Source organism: Bemisia tabaci, chromosome 4 (assembly GCF_918797505.1).
Source record: "Bemisia tabaci chromosome 4, PGI_BMITA_v3".
NCBI lineage: Eukaryota > Metazoa > Arthropoda > Insecta > Hemiptera > Aleyrodidae > Bemisia > Bemisia tabaci.
The window spans coordinates 2,438,142-2,458,995 of record NC_092796.1 but is presented as its reverse complement, the minus strand read 5'-3'; the positions used below and the strand labels follow the sequence as shown (position 1 = coordinate 2,458,995).

The 20,854-nt window shown below is 39.4% G+C and overlaps 1 protein-coding gene across 1 annotated transcript in view; it reads left to right on the top strand.

Moving 5' to 3' along the window:
- The window catches only part of bru1 (bruno 1), a 554,208-nt gene that overhangs the window by 40,683 nt on the left and 492,671 nt on the right, over positions 1–20,854 (top strand). Inside the window, exon 2 of the mRNA XM_072299144.1 lies at positions 291–340. The gene's annotated coding sequence lies outside the window, so the exon portion shown is untranslated. The remainder of the gene's footprint in view (positions 1–290; positions 341–20,854) is intronic.

The following is a 20,854-nucleotide window of genomic DNA, read 5'->3' as shown; positions in this document are numbered from 1 at the left end:
AAGTATCACATAGATCAACTTGCGACGAAATCAAACTCATTTCGTACATTACTATTTCATATGAAAGGATTTGTTTTCTGTTGAATTATATTGTAACTGCAAAAAATCAAATAATTGTACTAAACACCACACGATAGTAATTCTCAGTTTAATGTACTTTAACTCATATTAAAGCTTCCTACTCAAAGACAAAATAATGCCCTAGGCCAAGACTGGCATACCACCCTAGGCGTGATTCATTCTTATATTTACAAAGTGCATTTCACTTACTTTTTCTGCGATTGTTTCAGATGTTGTATGTCGTGGAGTGATGAAGGAAGACGCCAATCCCATCATCGAGGTATGTGACAAATATCTCATTAAAAGAGCATGATAATATCTGTCTATTTCAGATTAGTCAGAGGTGATTCTTGTATGTTAGCTACACTGGCTTTACTTTGTTTCGTTTCCTATCTTAGAGAGGACTATTGTATACTGAGGAAAAAAGTATAGTTTGAGCGACAATGATATGAGTATGGTAATCAGCAACGAACTTTATGGTCGCAAAGATCCTAGCTATAATAGCTTTTAAGTACGGTAAACCCTACAAGATTTCTTATGAGCTTTACCCAACAGGATCACTGTCACCTCTATCTCTGCTGTGTCACCAATGAAAATAGTAACTCCCAAATGCAGAAGGAAGGAGCAGAGGGGAGAGATGGGATTGATACAGAAATGTTGAGGTACTTGATTCCCGAAGGGTTGTGGTCAGATTGACACGTGACAATATTGTACTTTGAAGCGACTTGCATGTGCTTATAAAAATGTAAACTTCGCAACGCTGCATTGCCACAACGAGCTTTGAATTCAGGCTAAAACTTTCTTTGGGAGATTGTGTCAAAATAAGGTATCGTTTTGGCCACAATTGAACAAAATCCCTAAGTTCCCTTCAGAAAGAGGCATTTTCAGCCGCGCTTAGGAAGAACGCCGTATGAGCCATCAGGCGTTGCCAAATCTCCTTCGATAAAGTTCGAATTTTCAGGAAAATTTATGAATATTTCTCTTCGGATTTTTCAGAGCATTTAGCTCATAATCTGATAGAAAAAGTCTGAAAATTTCAAGCGGGAAAAACTAACAACTTTTCTCAAAATTTAATATTTCTTGGAAGGAAATTCGGCAAAATTCGAATGTTCATAATTCCCACAGTAGATCAAGTCCAATAGGGAGGTCGGACATGAAATTTTTGACTGAAACTACGAAGAGCCTTATGCAAAAACGGCCAAATCCCCCGTAGCTCCGATTGCTTCCATTTTTTAGTATGCTTTTTTACAATAACAACGGCCCCGTTTCTGGATAATTTCAAGTCCAAAAAAAAATTTCCGCGCTTGGCGGCGTTGCCAAGTTGCCAACCATAAAAATTCGAATAACTTTTGAACCATTTTCAGCAGTTATTGATCTGCGCGTATTGCGTTAAAATTCTTTAAAAATTATGGAACTTTTGTTTTATGAATGGTTTTTGGATAAAAACGTAACATTAAACTTTATGATTCACCTCTTTTTTGGATTTTTGATCCGTCGAATTTTACGTGTCATAATACCAAAAAAAGCCATTGTTGGATCTTAAAAAAAATATGGTCCATCGATTTATCGTATGATTCTGCATCAATCGATATGTCAGACTTGGCGGGGGAAAACGGTTGGTATAGACAGTTATGACTATTTTTCTACGCGGGTTTCGACGCGCCGTACCCATTACGCACGTTAAGCCGGTCCCTGGGTTCCTCGCGCGTGGCTATAGGACTGGTTCATCGACTTTACTCAACTTTGTAGTTGTACTGACATACTCAAGAGATAATTTTTAGTAATAAAATTTTTGTGCCCGTGATTTGTTGTTCTAATCCCATAGTTAATAGCCAGTTCTGCGTTGTCAGAAACCAACCAGGCAAACGGAATAAGTAGAATAAGTCGAAAATGGTAATGTTGATATCAGCCAGTGTTTTAGGTTGCGAAAGTTAAAGACGATTATTTCAAACTGGTGTTCGTGAAATTCAAACAAAAGTAATATTTCTCTTATTCTACATTATTCGTTTGCCTGGATGGTCTCTGACACTTAGAACTGGCTATTAACTATGGGTTAGAACAACAAATCACTGGGCACAAAAACTTTATTACTAAAAATTATCTCTTGAGTAAGTCAGTTGAAACTAAAAAGTTGAGTTAAGTCGATGAACCAGTCGCTATAGGCCACGTGGCGAGGAACCCAGGACGGCTGTAACGGTGCGTAATGGGTACGGCGCGTCGAAACCCGCGTATAAAAATGGTCATAACTTCTATACCAATCGTTTCCCCGCCAAGTATGACATATCGATAGATGCGGAATCAGACGAGAAATCGATTGGACACATTTTTTTTTAAGATCAAACAATGGCTTTTTTGGGTATTTACGAACACGTAAAATTCGACGGATCAAAAATCATTTACGAACACGTAAAATTCGACGGATCAAAAATCCAAAAAAGAGGTGAATCATAAGTTTAATGTTACGTTTTATCCAAAAACCATACATAAAACTAAAGTTCATAATTTTTAAAGAATTTCAACGCAAACCGCAGATCAATAACTCTGAAATTGGTTCAAAAGTTATCGAATTTTTAAGGTTGCAACTTGGCAACGCCGCCAAAGCGCGGGAAATTTTTTTTTGGACTTGAAATTATCAGAAACGGGGCCCTTTGTTATGGTAAAATAGCATAATAAAAAATGGAAGCAATTATCGGAGCTACGGGGAATTTGGCCGTTTTTGCATAAGGCTCTTTTATGTTTTATTCGTCACATTTTAAATTTTAAGGGGTGCCTCTCGAGGACAATTTTACGAGGAAACCAATAGAACCACTTTTAAAATCTCGAAGTTTTGTATAAACGGAGTTATAAGCTTTTAAAGTTTCCAAATTTTCCCCGACCTCTCCCATCGACTCGATCCACTCTGCGTCGTTTCTAACCAGCACGGCAGTTACTTTGCAGGGATTTTTCCCGCTCGGGCGCGACTGGGTCGATTTTCTGGTAACTTGAAATTTACAGCGACTGCTCTCTTCGATAGCAAAGCAGTGTGGGTGGAAAGCGGGTCCCCGACGCTAGTTTCGTAGTTGGTACGAAACTTCAAAAAACCGAAGCAAGGGCGACACCGCAAATTGAGGCAGAGGCTGCAGGCCGCATCGGAGACTACAAGGGGTAACACTTTGATGGATTACGAACTGTCATGCGAGATATACACGTACACTTTGCTTGATGAATTTCATCCCCTCGCTCCCCCCTTCCCTCTCCTCCCCCGCCGGGGAGGGGCTGTGTCAATATTTACAGGCGCATACGAGATGAATGGCCCAAGTTCAACTCCTCCTCCGATGCCCGCGACTTCCTATTCCGCCGTAAACGCCGTGTGAACTTTCGGACGTTGCCGAAGTTCCCCTTATAAATACTTATTTTGCGAGAAAAGTTACGTATATTCCTCCTTGAAATTTGCAGATGCTCTTGATTAAAATTCAAATAAAATTCACTGAAAATGTGATGGGAAAATATTGACAGGTTAGCCTGTAAATTGATACTTTTTCTTGGGAAATTTGGCAACGTCTGAAAGTTCATACGGCGAGCTTCTGTAGCACGGCAGATTCGCTCTGCCTTTGCTTCGGGATATTACTTAAAGGCCCGAGTCAAGGGCTATGATCTTGCGTCTCGCCGAGTTGGATGGTCATTTCTCTTCTTGTCTCGCGCTCGTTTGCATATTCTCCGGGTTCGAGGGTGCTTTTTCCTGATGGCTCGACAACTTTCCGAACTTTTACGAGGGAGCCTCTGTGTCTTTACTTTCTCGACCGCTACCGGCCAGGTGTTTCGTGGTTTAGAGAGTTCTACAGGGTGGTCAGATAGTGAGAGGGAATTCAGAGCGTTGGAGGAATATTGCCTTCAAGAGGAAGAGCTCAGCATATGAGACACCGATAGATATTTTCAGGGCCAAAGCCCTTTATATGTCTAGTCAAATCCGGAAAAGTCGGAAAATTTGGCCCAATCCTGAAAGGATCCGGAATGAATGTGCTGCAGAGCCTTGAAATTGTCTCTTATAGCCAAAATATTGTATTTTTTAATTTTAGAAGACTGCTCGTTTGAAATTATTATATTAAATAATTTTTATAGGTCGTGCCCAACGGGAAAACATTGAGAAGTCAGTAAATTGTATAGTCTGATTCCCAGAAAAGCTAGGGAAAAGACGGCGCACAGTGGATCGAGTCAATTCGAGAGGTCGGACATACAATTTTTGACTTAAACCGCAAATGTTGATGTTTATTTCGTCACATTTTAAACTTCAATGGGCGTTTCTAGCAGAAAATTTCACGAGGAAACCAATGGAACCACTTTCAGAACCTCAAAGTTTTGTGTAAACGGAGTTATAAGCGTTTAAAGTTTCCGAATTTTGTCCGACCCCTCCTATTGACTCGATCCGTTGTTCGGCGACTTTCGAAATCCAAGAAAATGTTCCACCATCTATACCGTACGTCGTTTAATTTTATAATCTTTCTGACCCCGTTTGAAGGAACAAAATTATGCAGATATAGTTGAAACATAAAAAAAAAATAGAATAAAATTGGAAAAAATGTGAACTAGCAGGTCCGGACATCCATTCGACAGACTTCTTTATCCTACATTTCATAGTATTTTCATTTAATCATAAGTTTTGTATTGATTTCCAGTTAAGTGCAGATTTCCCTTCAAGGCAGTGTAATTAATTCTACTACATGTTAGAAATATATCCAATCCAATAATATTTCAACCCATTATAGCAAGTAAATAGAATTGAAACCAAACAAAGATAAACTCATTTCAACGCCGCCGATAAAAATAAGTCGATCTTCCTCAAATATCCCATACCTTCACACAGGGGAACAATTTCCCTCGTGCTTTCCCTTCTCTAAGCCAAGAAATTGGTACTCCCAAGGGTCAAGGAAAGGATCCGCGGCCATGCAATATTCAAACGAAGGTAGATGGCCTGCAGTGCCGCTCTGAAAAACTAAATCCACGTATGTGCACGAAGTTTCTCATAAGTGTTACGCGATTTTTATTTCGCGAGACACCGCGTTCGAGTGACAAGCCACTGACCGATTGCGGATCTCGTGACAATTCCAATTAAGGGCCTCCATAGCATGCCAGAAAGCGATCTGCCGTGCTGAGCCAAACCGCGCGAATCCTACGGAAAATCCCACGAAGATAGGTGGTTTTTCCGAAGCGCGGTGGGGTGACTGTCACCGTATAGGAGATTGAGTTTTTTATGAGATCGCCGTTCGGTTGAAAATCAAAAGTTCAGAAGTGATTGCGACGAAATCATCCCAGGCCGATAGATGAGAGTTGCATTGTTTCTTCTGGTGATCTGACTTTTGTCGTTTGATATTTGCAATTGAAACTCGGTCTTCGGCGTGCTTACTGCCAGGTTGCAGCGTATTTCTTACTGATTATGCTCACTTTTGACAAGATTAAGCCAACTGGAAAAATTAGGGTTAATTCATTCCTCCTCACCTCTGTCGAAACGTTGAATACTGCTTTCTTTACAATTAAGTACGGTTTCTTGTTTGGACATCACAGCAATGTCTGTTTTTGATCGGAATCGAGTTTTATCCATTATACACCAAACTGTGAGAAAAGTAACTAGAAATTGGCAAATTTAAAATTTTCACAACAAAATTTTGAGCCAGGAGGAGAGGACGGATTTAACGAGGAACAAAACACCCCCGTAAAGAAGGATGCAGAGATGTTAAATGAAATCCTATGGGATCAACAAATTTCGAAGAAGAACAAGAGGAGACTTAATATAGCTGTAGTTAAATGTATTTGAGGAAAAATCAAAACCGAGTCTTTATTTTTTCCAAAAAAAATCTGGCCGGGGGTTCCAAATGCTACACCACGCAATACTTCAAAACGACCCCCTCCGTTTTACGCGTCACCCATGAAAAACGCAGACGATACGTCGAGGACACCAAGCACTTGACAAGAGGTGCGCGATGGTGACAAGCCGAAAATTTCTCTCTCGTTGGAAGGGAAAGGAGTGACGTATGGGAGATTATCCGCTTCCCTTTCCCTGCTCTTTTTGAGTGTGCCAACGCATCTACCTTCACATATTACTAAGTCATCTATCATGACTGTCGAAGGCTCCTCTCTTCTCTCCCTCTTTTTCCCTATTTCCGCTTTCTTTCCACATCTCTCTCCTCTTAAGACCGCCAATCCTCTGCTCGTGACTTCTTTTTCAAGGATGCAGCCAGCAGTACCACTATAATAATAGAAACTGTAGGGGTTAGTGGAAAATTCGCGCGGAAAAATCCTGTTCGGTGTACAAAAGCACAGAACAACTCTACCGAAATCCATTGCGGTTATGTCGATTTATAAAATAGCCAAACTGAAGCCATGCCAGGATCATAAAAAATTCACGAGAATAGTGAATAATTTGCACGGAAAAATTTTGTTGCATGCGTGACAATCCGAAGAAGCTCCAAGGAAATCCGTCGCAGATGTGTCGTTTTTGAACAAAGTCAAATTGCCTGATACAATTTTTTTCGACAGCATCCACATCCGGAGAAATCTGCGGCAGGATCCGAGATTACCGGTCTCAGTTTTCGGTATTCGCTAAAATTTAATTAAAGTTAATAAATAAATAATATCAGCTACCAACACTTTTGGAATGCGGATATTGTCGAAAAATGTTTCACCGTATATACCATATGTGCATCAAGTGCGAGGTAAATTTACGAAACACCCACGTACATATCAAAAGCTCTGCAAATGCACTTAGAGTGAAAGGAATTATGTAATAATGAATTAAATCAAACGGAATCTTATATTACGTAAACCCCGCATGCATATCATTCCTTTTGATTTAACTTCTTTTCAAGTAGTCCGTTTTAGCATAAACATGTCCCGACGTTCTCTCTGAAGTAGTTGAAAAAAACCCAGTTCCTCTACGAGCTGCGTTTTGCAATAAAAATGAAAAAGTGTATTGCAAAGCTCTTTTAAATTGAGTCACTTCTTCCTTACAAATCAATTAACTGACGGAGACAAAAAAAGAAAATCGGAAATTTGTAAAAGTCAAAATTAGGAATAAGGCGACAAGGAGCGTAAGTGCAGTTTTTGTGGCTAGACTTTTTACCCGATGTTGTTTAGTCCAACGGTTTTATGGTCCATGCCAGATGGCTTTTTTGTGCGATGCTTTTTGAACCAACAATTTACTAAGTCAAGTTATAAGCAATGATAAAGGCGCTGAGATTTCGCCTAATTATGGAAGTAACCCTTACACGGCCAAGCCGGGTCAAATTGACCCGAGGATCGCTGAAAACATGCGCCCGCGGGTTTTATGGAGCCGCTACATCCGAACTTTAAATGGTCTACAAATACATATTAAAAAAAGAATAAGACATCAAATTGAAAAAAAATGGAAAAAATCAAATCACAGCCGAAGATAGGAGAGACCTATTGGGTTTTTTTTTTTTTTTTTTTTTTTTTTTTAACTTTTTCTCGAACCAGAACGACAGTTGGATTGCATTTTGCAATAAGGAACCACTATTTCTGGCCCATTTTAGAAACAACATACATGCCATGGTTTCCCTATGCAGATATGTGCTTTCATGGGAGAGCGAGAGATAGTGGTTCCTTATTGCAAAATGTAATCCAGTTCATTGGCAGCCTGGAGCGGAACATCGCGAGCTCACGCCATAGCGCCTTCAATTGCGCAGATACAACACGGACATCCATCAAGCACGAATAGTTGTATCCCTGCGCCGTCATCAACGCACGCCTTTCCCTTGCTCTATTTCCATGTTGCGTTGGTCCGTGGTCCGTCCGTTGTGTGTGTCTGTTGTCTTGGCTTTCTTATTTGTATTAGTGCTTCAAGGGCTATAGTATGAGCAAAACAGCCGAAGAGATGTAATCGGGCCTTTTTTTTACCTTTTTCCCCAAATCTAAGCGACACCTCATTGACAGCGTTGCGCGGATTATTGCAAGTTTACGCATCGCGCCTTCAATTTTGCAGATACAACAGGGACATCCATCAAGCACGTATAGTTGTATCTCTGCACCGTCATTGAAGTGAGTCCTTTCGAGTCCTTTCTCTTACCGAGTTTCCGTGTTATGTTGGTTCCGTCAGTCTTATTTGTGGTAGTGCTAAAAGGGCTACATGAGCAATACATCCAAAGAACTTGGTTTGAATTTGTTGGCCAAATTAGGTATCGGGTAAAAAAATTGGGTAAAGTGTCTAGCTACCTACCGTTTTTGCTATTTCGAGAAATACACGTTGGAAAGTTTTGGAATTAAATGAATTCTTATGGTAGAAATCAAGTTTAAACAGACTTCTTGCTTACAAATTGGAATTACAAATTACAATTGGAATGCATTTAAGGCTAATTTTATTTGAAATCGTTAATATCTCGATTTTTTTTTTCCCAAAACTGCACTTATGAGCTTTATCCTACAAGTCCTTCATTTGAGGCACTGGATGCGAAAAGGGCACTTCTCGGTTGCAGTGTTACAGAGTCTCCTCTAATATTTCATTCATTGTAAGGAAAGTGATTGCATCCATTTTACTACAAATTTTACTGAATATTCCTTATGATTCTACAATTTTCTATGGAAAGAATTCTGTCAAAACCATGCACCCATTAAATTCTTCTCCAAGGCCAAGGGATTAATTAGTAATAGAAATTCTGCAACCGAGAAGTGCTTTTTTCGCATCCGGTGCCTCATTTGTAGTTGGTACGTCACTCATCTAGAGGGATATACTCTCAAAGAGAAGTTTTTTTTTAAAAAAAAGAAAGAGTACTCAAAAACAAATATTAAAGTATATAAACATAACAACTTCTACCCGAGCCCCACCCTACTCTTGTGCCCTCCCGCGCAAAACACCTTCTCAATTAAGCCGTGATTGACTCTCATGTTTGCCAACGCGTGAGAAGTGACGTTAAATCCATAAAACGAGTTTCCTTCCTCCATGGAGGATTTATTTTGGACGAAAAGTCTTCTCTCTTTTTCGAGAATAAGGCTATAATTTTCGAAACTGGTCTATATTTGGCAGCAGAGGGTGTCATCTCACTTATTTATAGCCGTAGCGGTACCTTCAACCTGCCCGATCGGTCTGCTACCCCCATTCCCTCCCACAACCTATTGTATCGCGTTTCGCTCAAAGTGATATTGAACATGTTCAATAATTCAGTCCTTGTCCGTGTCCGTATCTTACTTCCGCTCTTCTTGGTCCGGTTTGTTTGTTTCCGCGCTCTTCTTCCTTGTTTTTTCTTCACAGGCAGCGTTTCAACATTCACGGGAAAAAAATATATTGTCGATTTAACAATTATTTTGTAGGTAGAAAAAATGTCCGACATGTTTCGATGTAGATTTTATAGTGAAAAATTGCTAATTTAACCACCCCCGTGGTTAAATTAGCTTTTCACAATTGTAAAATTTAAGTTTGAAACATGTTGGACATATTTTGTAACAGTTTAATTTTTAAATCAGCAATCCATTTTTTCCATGTTCTCGGACACGTCCTGATCTATGAGTCATTATGGGGGATCTTCAGCACTTTTGAGATAAGCTCAATAGTCAATTGACCTACCGACACATAATTTCTGAATTTTAAGACATTTCTTATATTATTTCTAAAAAATCCCGATACTCATGTGTGGTACGTCAAGGGCTTAATTTTGTCAGCTCTTTTACACGTAGATGCAGCATCCATCGATGAGTCTAAAGCGCACCACCGGCCAATCAGCAGCGCTAAGCCGGACTTAGGTGCATTCGAAACTCGTCCTACGTATATTTAAGTACGGCGGAATAAGGAACAACGCAATTCGGCTCCTGGTATTTACACGCAAGATTCGATCAAAGTTTAACTTGAGTTATCTCCGAAAGTACCTTTCATCTGAATTTTATGCAAATCTAGAGTAACATTTCTGTCCAAAAAAATTTAGATCTGAAGGACTCGTCTGTTTTACTTCTTACTCTGAAAGTTGTGTAGTGCATTGAAGCTAACATTTGGGCTCAGAACTTTTGCGTATCGGGATAAATGAATCGTGAAGGCTCATAATCAAAAGTTGTTTCCAAAAGGGAACAGATCCATTTCTTGATGAGTCTCAGTCATGTCTTTTCTTTCACATCAAGGCTCATGCGAAAATGGACTTGTTCCCTTTTGAAAACAACTGATTCAGATTTGGATGCATTTCTATCAAACGGAACTATGTGCATTAAGACATGAGCCCTGAGACCCATAAGAATACGTGCATAACGGGGCTCACTTCATGATGCACATAGTTCCGTTTGATAGAAATGCATCCAAATCTGAATCAGTTGTTTCCAAAAGGGAACAGATCCATTTCTTGATGAGTCTCAGTCATGTCTTTTCTTTCACATCAAGGCTCATGCGAAAATGGACTTGTTCCCTTTTGAAAACAACTGATTCAGATTTGGATGCATTTCTATCAAACGGAACTATGTGCATTAAGACATGAGCCCTGAGACCCATAAGAATACGTGCATAACGGGGCTCACTTCATGATGCACATAGTTCCGTTTGACAGAAATACGTCCATTTGATAATTCTTCAACTACTGTCACCGCAAACAGACGCTTCTGTTGTAAAAATTGTTTCCTCTTGGAAATTTTGCTTCTTCAACCCAAAGTTCAACTCGCGTTACCGTGCCTCAAAAAATTCGGTTTGGCGAATGGAAAGTCAGATTTGACAAACTGAATCGTTCGATCGAATGGAACAGTGATATTCCTTAAATATGATCATATTTTCTTTCTCGTTTAGTGTAGTAGCTCATAATGACTGTTTATAATAAGCATAATTTAAAGTAAGTGATAGAATTGTGAGCAAGGAAACTGCAAGCTCGCTCAATGTTGGGAGAAAGTGAGAGAAGCTAAACAAAACCGATAAGGAGGGAGTTTCTGGCCATTTGGGGTTAAGCGAGAAATTGCAAGAAATTTGAAAGCGGATCAAGGGTAGGATTAGGAGAGCTTTTTGGGTTGGTTCTCTCCGAGCGCTTATGGACGAGGAATCAGAAGTTGTCAGCTTTTGCGTCGTTGCCAAATGAACACAATCCGACCTTCCAATCTGGATATAAATGTAACGAAATTAACTTTCACATTGGTTTACTTTTTCGGAACGCTCTCTTTCTGATCGATAGGTGCTCGTACTTTTGGTAAGCGATGCAATAGCATTGTAAGAGTATCTGAACTTTTCTTGGGTGTATGTAGTCGGTAAGTATATCGTCACGAACATCGCGTACATTGTCTGAAAACTGTGCATAAAGTTAAAAGTTTGCAGAGCTTAATTTCGGGAGACACCGAAGCTATTATATTTAAGAGATCCCGTATTAACAATTAAAGCACTGTATTCGAGTGAGACAAAAGTTCAATTCTGCGGGCTGATTGTTGAAATTGATAGACAAAGCGATAGGCGAAGAAGACAAAAAGGATATGGAAGGATTCTATTGGTGGAGGCGAGTAGTTGTAATGGACAAAGGACTTATACTTAATAGACTAACTAACGGCAACCCACAAGAGACCCGATGGTTAGTCCATCATTCACCCCCTTAGTCTATAAGAAACACCAACTTCAACCGAGAGGGTCGCTCCATACTCCTTATGTCTTCTTTGTCTATACCTTCGTTTATTAACTTCAACAATCAGCCCGCCGGGGTCGTCCCTGCTTACTTCTTGCCTAGTTATGGTTGATGAGCAACTTCTTGAGAAAAAAATCCAAGAAAATTCGTTTAACGGTGAATGATAAATGTCGGTATGAGCTAGGCGAGTTTTTGCAACTGAGATCAGGATTGCGAAATCAATCATTTAACTCAGCCCTCATCAGGCGAATCGAGTGTTGACCTCCGAAAGTAACTTTTACACCATTGGAGAGTTAGAAGCGCAAGGTCTTTTAAAGTATGTAGTTTCTAACTGAAGATTTTCGAGATTATTTATGTATTTAGGTTAAGTTTCGTCTCTTTCTTCTCTCTCTCGTTCATACCCCACCTTAAACCCCCCCCCCCCCCTCTCTTTGCATGTCATAGCTATGCCGTCACGCATTGTAACTCTGGGTGTAGAGGAACTCTCGTCTTGTCGTATTCGGCTGACAAACTTAAAATGTTAGCAATCAGGCCGTAGTCTCTGTCCCTTTGACAAAAATAATAAACAACAATGGATCTTTGACGGCCGTAATAACTGTGCCCGCCGGTGGCAACAATGCGGTTCGCAGGAGCAAAGTAGGGTAGAGCTGTAATCGTGCAATAATCCCTCACCCCGACAAGACTGCGAGTGTACCGGGTGCGAGATGGAGACTGGACTAAGTCCGTCAAAGTTGCTCTAGTTTGATCCTGGTTGAGGAAACGGAAAGGTTCGATGGGCGGACTAGCCGCTTCACTCACAGTCAGCGGCTTATGTGCGCGGTTGCTCCAACGGCCCGCTTTTCTTGTCGCACTACGATCCGGGGACTAGCTTTGGATTCACAAAAGTTGATTTCTGTGAGTTCTTACTAAGACACGCAACTATTGAATTAATTTTTACAAAATTCATCGCTTCGACATTTTTTCCAAACCTTCATCTAAGGGAAATTAGCTGGCATTTTGTGCTAGTATGGAAATTAGAACACATTTAACCTAAATGTGCGACTAATGTCTACTTTTTTATTCGATTTCATTGGGCAAGAGCCAATATAATTTTTAAATCAAGTAGCACCTTTACGTCAACATTGCTTAGTGCTACGATCAAGCCCATTAATGTTTTGACTCATGCCGAGTTTTTGTCGCCTGAAGTTCGCCTCAAACATAGCTAGATAGGCAACAAATTAACTGAAGAGCTCGAATGGTTATAGCCACTCGAAAACTAAAGCTCATCGCGCTGTATGCTTTGATAGTCCCAACACATGATTTTGTAACTCTTACTTTAGAAATTGCCAATTCCAAGTTTGCCGTCAATTTGCTGAGCATAGCTATGATGATCACTTGTTTGCAATAGCCTTATTTTTATTTATTTTCGTATTTAGTTTGGCTCTCATACAATTTCAGATTTCACTTATGATGAGCTTTATGTTCGTTCTAGAGCGAGTTTAGCTTTGTTAGGACTAGATATTAATTAATAAACCGAGTACAATTATTGAACCGAATCTAAAGGAGCTTCTAAGCACACTTTGTCGTAAACCTAGTTGTTTTTTATGTGTTTCATTAGCTCATAGTTCCATTTAGCGTACATCCGTTCATGCGCAATGCACATGTTATTAAACGGTGTTTCAGTGTGTTCACAAGTCGGGGTCCAATGGGCCATACATAAATAATTTATGTATGGCCCATTAATTATTAATCCTTGCACCTAAGGCGAGAAAAAGGCTAGTCTAAGCGTTCCGAATAAAAGCTTGACTAAGGAAGAGGGTGGGTTGAACCTAAGCTGATGAAAAGCTTAGGTAATAATTGATAATTTAAGAAGCTAAAAAGAGAGGAAACAAGTGCAACAATAAATGTGAACTACTCCTGGCACTCTCTCAAAAGTCAAAGGTGAAGTTACTCTCAACCTCACGTAATTTTTACGAGGTTCTTAATGTGCCATTTTCAGTTGAAATCTAGGTCGTGGGCCAGTTTACACGACGCCATTCTACCCCTCTTAGGCTGTTAGAGGAAGCTTATACGACCAAGTCGAATCCGTCTTAAGTGTTGCGTACCTACCTATATTAAGGACCTCAAAATAAAATTCACTCATCGTTCATTTGAAGTTCGCCTTTAGCTTTGCTGCATAGGTAACAAACATGCCAGAGACCACGGATTTAAAGGGGGGTGGATAATAATAATAATAATTATTCTGCACTCCGTCGAATATTCATCCAGCTATCGACATGTTAGTATAGGAACCCATATCATGCGAGCAAATGCTATACTTTTATCGCCATTAAGACAGCACAACAAATCAGTTCGCCTTCCATCTTTTGGTTATGCAACACGGACATCCTAGGACCACGAATAGTTGCATCATAGATTATATCGATGATGAGACTGCGTTATTGAAGGCGAATTTAAGGAGACGAAATCGTCAAGTAGGGTGGACAATTTAAGTTTAACCAAACCATGGGGATTCATGTTAAGTCCTTGTGTGCATCTCGATTTTAGCGTTGCCTACTCGATGAAATTGGAGGACGAACTTTTTTCTTCTTCTATATTCAAAACCTTAAATTTGAATTTGTCAACTGTTAAGTTAAAAAAAAAATCGTTTTTTCTTACAATGTTAAAAGTGGATTCAAGGTCTCACCTGCTTATCAGGTCGCAGTTACTGTATAATTTTTGTAAAGTAACAAATAATAATAACAATGTTGCATTGATATTCCCAAAAACGGACGAATTTGCATTGCAACAGAAAAAGCTATATATTCTCCGCGTAAGAGTTATATCGAATGAAAAGCGAACGAAAAGCTACATTCTACTTAAAAAAAAAAAAAAAAAAAAATAAAAAAAAAAAAAAACAGACATAAAAAATCTGAACCATTCCCAGTTCCTCTCTTATATAACTTACTCTAGTTCGCGTAAGTTTTTTCTTTGGAGTAGCGTTGCGGGTGCTTGATTCTTTTAAAAAAAGGACTAATTTGTTCAGTGCATGCAATCTAATTATTACAGTTTTGTAAACCGGAGTGGCGAGACATTCTCTTAAGGTTTTTTGCCACTGATTTCAAATTTTTAAGCATACAAGTAGATACAAAAATACATTATCTAATCAGGAATGTTTTCTTTGCCACCAGGGCACACGCAAGATGTGCCTTAAGTTTAACTCAGAAACAGGATTCTTAACCCACCCAAAACATTGGTCCGTATCTCTCACCCTCATGCCTTTCCGCTTATTTTTCATCACTTGTGAGTTCCCATTTTTGTGCCAAGTTCCCACAAGTCGCGCCAAAATAATTATTTTATTGAATTAATGGTGGCAAACACAGGTTTTCAAAGTTACAAAGGAGCATAATGGATGAATTTGTCGCCCTCCTGACATAAGGACGTAACTACTCGACGATGAACCCTGTTGTCCATGTAACCCAATGCTTTCCCGGTTTCATCTCAAACCGTAGTTACGATCTTTTGCCAGCCAAGGGAAGAATTGCCGGAGAGAAGCGGGAACATAAACGGAACTGAAATACGACGATGGGAGGGGGAAATTAAGTGCCTGCACTCTTTAGCTCAAAGAAAAGTCAAGTGCCGAGGTGGGAAGAATTATAAGTACTGCACACAACATGTACAAAGACGGAAAAAATGAAAACTTAGGAAGTAAAGGTTCTTTTGAAGACTTTCCACCATAAGCCATGTTCTCGCTCTTTTGATGCTTCATAACTTCATTATGCAAAGGGGCGTTGACGCGTTGCCGTTCGGAGGTTGTTTTGTCGTGATTTTTCAGCATTATTAACCAATTAAATGCAAAACCAAGTACATGAAGAATCCGAAATTGAAATTCACGTTTGGTAGAAATGATGCTTGGCATTCTTCTCCAGAAGACGAAGACATAGTTCTGATTAAAAGACCCTAATCACCCTATCAAAAATTCACACTTCAACGTTTTCCAACTTCTGACTGTCAGTTTCCACATAGAGTGAATTTAAGAACCAAAATACCATCAAGGTTTCTACACCATTCTGCCGTCCTAAGGAAGAACGCCGTGTACACATTCGAATGTTGCCAAATTTCCTCTTAGAAAAGATTTAATTTTAGAGAAAATTGTGAATATGTGTCCTTGCAATTTTTAGATTTTCTAGATCAAATTACGAACAAAATCCTCTGTAAAATTGGATGAGAAATATTCACAAATCCCGAAAATTGATAGTTTGACAAAGGAGATTTTGCAACGCCTGAGGGCTTACACGGCGTTTTTCCTAAGCACGGCAGAATTATGACGTTATTTTCAAGAATATCAGTCTGATGACTCTAACAGTGTCTTCAGACGGTCTGGTATGGGCATGTTAAGCAAACGACAGAAGAAATGTGGTCGAACATACGCTTTATTTGAGCTCTCCTGACGTTGGGAACATACGGTGGCGACGCCTTATAGAATCGTGTGGACCAGGGATTTTACAAAAATTTAAAGAGGGCTAACTCTTTAAAGGAATGGAGGATGATGTGGAACTGTGGCCGGATGGCGGTTATTTGGACGTAAATCCGTCAAACGGAACTATGTGTATTAAGACATGAGCCCTGAGACCCATAAGAATATCTGTACAACAGGACTCACGTCATAATGCACATAGTTCCGTTTGATAGAAATACCTCCATTTTGTCGCTCCTCTGACGTAAAGGGTTTCTTAATTTCCCTGTGAACCCTGTGCTCCGTATAACTCTATGCTATTCGAGGCTCTTGTTGAGATAGAAACACGCCCTTACGTCAGAGGAACGACGATTTTTCGCAAAGTGCCATAGAGCAAGCTCAGTAAAAATGAACCATGCCTTATCAAGTCGGAGCAGAGATGAATGAACCGTGTTATGCAGAAAGAAACCAACTCACATCAACTATTGCCAAATTTTATTGGGCAGTTTAATTTTTTACGTGAAAAAAGTTGTTCAGATTTTTGTACAAATTTCATTGCATTTTCTGCGTATTACGAAGCAAATTCCTTAAAATTTTCAAACAAATTCGCGCAAATGTTTTCTTCTAAAAAATTAAAACTCCCGGTTAAATTTGGCAATAACTGATGTAGTTTGGTTCCTTTCTGCTGAACGCGGTCCAAACGGGTTCGAAAATTAATTGTATTATATGTTAGGTTTGAGGATAAAGTTCAACTCCTATTTTCATATTTAAATTAATTATCCTCGTTTTACAAACTAGAGAAAATATATAACCACAGTCACGCTGAATAATACAGTCCTAACTCATTTTTTTTCCCCCAAAATGTAACTCGTCTCCTTTCTGTCAAATTCCGCCCAGTTATTTGAGTAGCGTAAGCTCGTTATTATATGCATACTTGCACCAACAAAAAAACACGAATGATAATGACAGCTGAAAAACACCGATGAGTTGCGAGCAATTTAAAACACGGAAATCGCTCTGCCGAGCAATTAATGTTTACAGCCCCTTGCCCTCTTTTATGAGTTCTATTCCGGTGCGCTTTTATTTTTGAGCGCCAATAATAATTGTAAAACGCGTTTTTTGCACGCGTATACTTATATATTGTCGTGTCACGGGCAAACGCTGCGTGAACATGCCAACATTGCCACATTTTTCCCGGTAAAATACTTTCTTTTTAAGGAAAATAATGAACATTTGCAGATAATTAAAATTCAATTGCGTTTGTATCTGTCTGATAAATTCAGAGAAAAAATATTACATTTTTTTTTTTTTTTTTTTTTTTTTTTTTTTTTTTTTTTTTTTTTAGAAAAATCGAATTGTATTAGAGGAAGGTTGGCAACGTCTGAAGGTTCATACGAGGATTTTTCCTAGGATGACAGTATAGATTACGGTGTGAAATTGGAAAAGGACACCAATTTGAAATTCAATGGAAGGCTGCCTTATTTAACAACATTATTTTGGTCATGAGTACGCATACGTTCATTTTCATACTTTTTCTTCAAGTTAGATTTTTCAGTTTACACAAAACAAATCTCAAAAATCAAATTTACAAATACATGGGGTCCGTTCTGTCATATTATCAAGGAGACCAGTCTTTTAGGAGACAAAATTTTTGAAATAGGGTTTATCTCCAAAGTTCCAAAAATAATTTTATTGAATTGAATGATTACAATCACAATACGCCTAATTTCTAGAGTACATATATACATACATATAAGTCGCTTTACAGCACTCCCTTGCGCTCTACGACTCCTAACCTCCACTGCTCTCTTTCAAACCACAATAGACAGAATACAACAGTTGTCAAACGTGCATTGAATGCTTTATTCACGATGCTACTCGTAAATTGCTCTTAACTTAGTTTTTGGGATACTGAGTGATTGTTTGGTGTCTGCACCAATCTCAAATTTCAATATTTTAACATTGTTCAATGGAAATCGCTTGATCGAGAATTTTCTCTCTATGGACTTAGAGACCTTGCCCCGTGACCAGTCAGAGATAGTTTGGTGTCTGTGCCTATCTCATAATTCACTATTTCAGCACCGTTCTACGATAATCGCTTTATCGAGAATTTTTCCTCTATGGACTTACACACCTTGCCATTTGAACAGTCACACTGAGATTTAAGTTCCTTAACTCGACCCAAAATAGTTGACCGATACCTAAGAGGCGGATGTTAAAGTGACAATTGGTAATTGAACTTGTATCCGTTTCTCTCTGGCGTTAATACAAGATTATCGCGGCTTATCGTTCATTGTGACATCACTGGACGAAGACTGAGGGGTAGTTTGGCGCTGCCACTACTGCCACAGGTGTTTGCCGTTATAGATATTGTTTTGTGAGTAATTCACACCCTGTCCCGCGCCCGGCCCCTCCCCCTCCCCCTCCTCTAATCACGCCGCCGTCTGATAAATGCTCCATCACTCGCGCCAGGGATACTGCCCTTCGAGGCTTAAATACGCCAAATCCACGGCCACGTTGCAATATTGTCGCTTAGCTCGAAATATTTTCACAAGGAAATCATTCTCTCTGTTGTAAAGAAAAAACAGGAAGCACTGGAAAAAAACACATTGGATCTAGAGTCCAGACTCTTGAAAACATTGACAAGAAAAAGGACTCTTGATTCAATCAGATTTAAGCTTAAATCAAGAACCAAGCCTCTTAATTTGCGCGGTTTGCTTTTCTTGTCAATGTTTTCAAGAGTCTGGACTCTAGATCCAATGTGTTTTTTTTTCCAGTGAGTAGTGTCCGTTCAGGGATTCGTTCTTACCGATATCATGTTTATGAACACAAATGAACCTAGTTCATCAGAAGGGAGCCAACCCATATTTTCGAAATAATTGAGTTAAGAATGTTTTTGAGTTCCTCTAGTCGTACAGTTTCTATCGCCAAAAACTCATAGTCGAGAAAAAAAATAGTCTGTCTTAAGAAGGGTTACAGCTTATTTTCTACATTGAGCCTCATGGAGAAAGAAAACTTCAATCCTCTATTTCTCAGTTTCAACTCAACGTGGGTTGGTTCCTTTCTGTTCAGCTCAGTCCAAATAAAAATTGGACCGAAATCGGTTTCGTAGAAAACGAGATTGCCCCATCGTGTCACCTAGGTTGTACTTACACCCGTATTATGGTAGCACTTGTTGGGTAACTTAACGCGCTGAATATTCTGAAGAAATGGAATTGACTCAGGAGCAATTGAGGAGCTTTCCGGATAAAGGGCACTTGGCAAAAAATCGCGTTTGAGAAAAATGCATTTTATGTTTCCATCATTACTTTCTGGCCACTGATGGTAACTTCCATTGCAGCATGGACTCCCGATTTCTAACGTGAGTCACAGTCAGTGTCCATAGAGTAATGATTGGAACTTTTTGCTGCATATTTCTCAAATACGATTTCTCCCTACGTGTTTTTTTCCGAAAAGCTCCTCAATTAAGGCGTTGAGTGCAGAAAGACCATTTATGGTTGCGGTGTTTCAGAATCTCCACTGCTATTTATATTTTTGAGAGGATACTATCGTGTGCATTTTCCGAAGTTTGTTGTCAGCATCGTGAAATTGTGAAGAAAATTGAGTAAAAGTGTCAACGAATTCCATAATTTACTTTAACACATACATTAATAAGTAAATCCGAAAATATTACTCTCTGCAGCATTAACTTGCCGTTCGGTTACAGGACATTTTGTCAACGATTTTTTATCCGCGCACCTATTTTTTCCAGTAATTTATTTCCACGCATTTTTTCGGCACGGGAGTTTTGGTCCACGTGCCAGCTGAGACCCAAAGTTAATTGGCCCATATGTAAATATAAACGACCATTGCTCACGACGTTTTTGGATGAAAATGTATAATGTTTTGGAAGAATGAGGGTTTGCTTGTTTTTTTGTTTTGTCTGTTTGGTCCAACGGAGAATAATATATAGTTGAGAGTTTTGGTAAAAATGAGGGAGCGTCAATTCCATGAGATTTAATTCACTAAACCTCTCTACACCTCTTTGGTGTAACAGCACTTAATTATCTTTCGAGAAATTCCCACCTTGTTATACCTGAACCGGATAAACCTCTATATTTGCCTCAGCTAAAGGATCTTAGATTTTTCCTGTGTACGGTAAGTACCTTGATTCTTGATTTATTTTGCGAGGAAAGATCTGTACTTTTAAAGGATGCCAGTCATTCTTAATACGTTCAATTTCGTATAATATAGTGCAACACCTCTGTTGTGAAATAGTTGCTTCAGGCGCTGCCGCACGGCGGGCGGGTGGCCAGTGCGAAACGCGGATTGGCGCCTACAAACCTAACTGGATACTTCAAGCATTGTGCAGTGCGTGAAGTATCCACTTAGGTTTGTAGGCGCCAGTGAGCCTCTCGCGCTGGCAGCACGCCGTTCCGCTCTGTTAGGCTTTAATATTTATACTCGCATAGTCAGCGTGTTTTAACTGTGAAATAGTGCGCAGAAACATCATTTTTTGTGTACTTTCGGCGGGTGCGAAACGAACTCATCTTTTTCCGGTGGGGAAAAATGACAGTTCGTATGCACGTCCGTGATTAACCCTTGATTGGAGGCCTCGATTAGACACTTCATAATCTAGTTTTTTCCCCTTCATTATTAGAATGCAGTCATACCACTTTTTCAGAGGCTGGTAACGATTTTCTGGAAAAATTTTGCGTACAGCTTCTTGAAAACCGATTTATTGGTCATCCCTGGTGACCTGTATGAAATGTTCCCTGAAAAGCTCGTCTAACTAGCGTTAAACTTGCCTATCTTGATACGATTACTGCACTTACGGTTACTTGTA